The 3,755-nt window shown below is 40.7% G+C and overlaps 1 long non-coding RNA gene across 1 annotated transcript in view; it reads right to left on the bottom strand.

Annotated features, from left to right (window-relative positions):
- Positions 1–465: 465 nt before the first annotated feature.
- Positions 466–3,755, bottom strand: part of LOC112069712 (uncharacterized) — a 10,273-nt gene continuing 6,983 nt past the window's right edge. The window contains exons 2-4 of the long non-coding RNA XR_002893779.1: positions 1,868–1,928; positions 1,380–1,451; positions 466–569 (exon numbers count right to left, since the gene is read on the bottom strand). This is a non-coding gene — a long non-coding RNA (uncharacterized lncRNA). The remainder of the gene's footprint in view (positions 570–1,379; positions 1,452–1,867; positions 1,929–3,755) is intronic.

Raw genomic sequence — 3,755 nt, 5'->3', positions numbered from 1 at the left:
GCAGCAGTAGGTAACATAACATTTCCTGCTGCCTTATTTTCCAGGGGACTTGTATCTGCAATACAGGGTGATTGATGTAGCTGGCTCGTAGCCAGAGGATCGTAATAACTAACAGCACAGCCAGGACTAATACCGTTTGCTTGGTCCATTTGATCCCTCTCCTACTCATTGTGCTCTGGTGCCTCAGCAGTAAGTCATACTGCAGGTGTGTATGTAATAGAAAAAGGATTTGCTTTAGTAGGGTATGGAGAGGATTAAAACCCATTTTAGCATCTCAGTGTAGGAGTGCTGATTTAGGATCGGGTCCCCCCCCCCACTGACCATATAATCCTTCATTATGATCCGATTTGTTATTATAATAGTCAATATARCAGCACTCCTCCTCCGAGACTTTTTGTTAATTAATATGGGCCCGGAGCTCCAGTCTGCTCTACACAACACAACAAACCATTCAACTGCCCACCTGTTTGTGAACCTTAGTAAGCTGGTCCAGGTTGTTCTCAAGGAAGGAGATCTTCTGCTTCTGGTGGCTACATCCCCCGGCCATCATCTCGCTCCATCTCTGACTGCTGTGGGTGGGGGATGGGGGGGGGATGGGGGGATGGGGGAGGGATGGGGGATGGGGAGGATGGGGGGAATGGGGGAGGGATGGGGGGATGGGGGAGGGAATGGGGGATGGGGGGTGGGGGGATGGGGGAGGGGGGATGGGGGAGGGATGGGGGGATGGGGGAGGGATGGGGGAGGGATGGGGGGATGGGGAGGGAGTGGGGGAGGGATGGGGAGGGATGGTGGGGGATGGGGAGGGATGGGGGATGGGGAGGATGGGGGGATGGGGAGGGATGGGGTGGAGGAGAGAGAGAGTGGTTAAGATCACAGTATATGTTATGGACTACTGAATAGTTGACATGATTATCTTCCTCCTTCATTCATCCTCTCCTCCCTCCATCATCCTCTCCCTCCCTCCCTTCAATCCTCCTCTCCCTCCCTCCTTCAATCCTCCTCTCCCTCTATTCATTCCTCCTCTCCCTCCCTCCTTCATTCCTCCTCTCCCTCCCTCCTTCATCCTCTCCCTCCTCCTCCATCGTCCACTCCCTCCCTCCTCCATCGTCCTCTCCTCCTCCTCATCATCCTCTCCCTCCCTCTTCATTCCTCCTCTCCCTTCCTCCTTCATTCCTCCTCTCCCTCTCCTTCATTCCTCCTCTCCCTCCTCTTCATTCCCTTCTTCTCCTCCTCCTTCATTCCTCCTCCCTCCTCTTCATTCCTCCTCTCCCTCCCTCTTCATCATCCTCACCCTCCCTCCATCATCCTCTCCCTCCTCCATCATCCTCTCTTCCCTCCTTCACTTCTTCTCTTCCTTTTTCTCTTCTTTATTCACTCACTCTTTTGACTCGAATCGTGAGGTCTTGAACAAAAAGCTTCCGCAGGTTGTGGAGAGTCTGGAGTTCACGAGCCTTTAAACAAGAGAAAGTCAGGGAGGGAGGGAGGGAGGGAGGGAGGGAGGGAGGGAGGGAGGAGGAGGAAGAGCAAAGACAGGTGGGGCACAAAGAGAGAGAGAAAATAGAGAAATAGAGAAATAGAGAAAATGAGGGAGAGAGAGAGAGAAAGTGAGAGAAAGTGAGGGAGAGGTACATTAATGGGTCGTGGTCAAATTATCCTACAGTGGGATTCAACTGAATGTCAGAAAAGAGATGGTGGAAGAGACCAAGAGAGAGAAAGAGACAGAGAGAGAGAAGAGAAGATAGCGACAGAGTGAGACAGAGAGAGGGAGGGAGGAAGGAAGGAAGAGAGAGAGAGGGGGGAGAGAGAGAGTGAGAGAGAGGGAGAGCGAGAGAGATAGATCGAAAGAGGGAGAGACAGATATACTTACAACAGTCTCCTCCAGCCCTTTAAGGTCCTGCTTAGACTGCTCGTGGCGTTCATGAAGAAACCTGGGGATACAGAGTTAAAGAGCAAAAACATAAATATATAAAACAGATTCAGTACCACTTGACATGAATACATGCATTCGTGCTGTGGCTTAGATGTAAAGTAGACATATTCATTAGGCTGCTACTACACATTTATTTTATAGTTTGTTTAGCCCAGAGAATGTTCAGAGTCTAATAATAGATTAATAACATGGTAGAATAATAACATGGTAGAATAATAATAATAATAACATGGTGTAATAATAATAATAATAACATGGTAGATATAATATGGTGAATAATAATAATGGGTAGAATAATAACATGGTGGAATAATAATAAGTGGTGGAATAATATAATAATAATATGGTGGAATAATAACATGGTGGAATAATAACATGGTGGAATAATAATAATGTGGTGAATAATAATGAATAATAATATGGTGAAATAATAATACATGGTGGAATAATAACATGGTGATAGGAATAATAACATGGGTGAAATAATAACATGGTGGAATAATAGTAATAACATGGTGGAATAATAACATGGTGGAAATAATAACATGGTGGAATAAATAACATGGTGAATAATAACATGGGTGGAATAATAGTAATAACATGGTGGAATAATAACATGGTGGAATAATAACATGGTGGATAATAGTGAATAATAACATGGTGGAATAATAACATGGTGGAATAATAACATGGTGAAAATAACATGGTGGAAAATAACATGGTGGAATAATAATAATGGTGGATTAATAATTGGTAAGAATAATAACATGGTGGAATAATAACATGGTAGGAATAATAACATGGTGGAATAATAAACATGATGGAATAATAACATGGAAATGGAATAATAACATGAATGGAATAATAACATGGTGGAATAATAATATGGTGGAATATATAAACATGGTGGAATAATAACATGGTAGAATAATAAATATAGGTGGAATAATAACAATGGTGGAATAAATAACATGGTGGAATAATTAATATGGTGGAATAATAACATGGTGGAAATAATAACATGTGGAATAATACACATGGTGGAATAATAGTAACAACTGGTGGGAATAATAACATGGTGGAAATAATAAATATGGTGGAATAAATACATGGTGGAAATAATAACAATGATGGGAATAATACATGATGGTGAATAATAACATGGTGAGAATAATAAACATGGTGGAATAATAAATGGTGGAATAATAACTATGGTGGACGTAATAACATGGTGGAATAATAACATGGTGGAATATAATAATGGTGGAATAATAAATCATGGTGGAAATAATAACATGTGGAATAATAATAGGTGGAATAATAATGGTGGAATATAACATGGTGGAATAATAAATGGTGGAATAATAGTAATAAACATGGTGGAATAATAACATGGTGGGAATAATAATATGATAATAACAATGGTGGAATAATAACATGATGGGAATAATAACATGAGTGGAATAATAACATGGTGGATAATAACATGGTGAAATAATAATATGGTGGAGTAATAACATGGTGGAATAATAATATGGTGGAATAATAATATGTTGGGAATAATAACATGGTGGAATAATAACATGGGGGAATAATAACATGGTGGAATAATAACATGGTGAATAATAACATGGTGGAATAATAACATGGTGGGAATAATAACATGGTGGAATAATAACATGGTTGGTAAAGGTGGAATAATAACATGTAGAATAATAACATGGTTGGAAATAATAACATGGGGAATAATAACCATGGTGGAATAATAAATGGTAGATAATAACATGGTGGGAAATAATAATATGTGGACATAATACTATAGTGA

Source organism: Salvelinus sp. IW2-2015, unplaced genomic scaffold, assembly GCF_002910315.2.
Source record: "Salvelinus sp. IW2-2015 unplaced genomic scaffold, ASM291031v2 Un_scaffold1085, whole genome shotgun sequence".
Classification (NCBI taxonomy): Eukaryota; Metazoa; Chordata; class Actinopteri; order Salmoniformes; family Salmonidae; genus Salvelinus; species Salvelinus sp. IW2-2015.
Note: the sequence above shows the minus strand (reverse complement) of the source record. Positions and strands in the feature narration are given on the sequence as shown.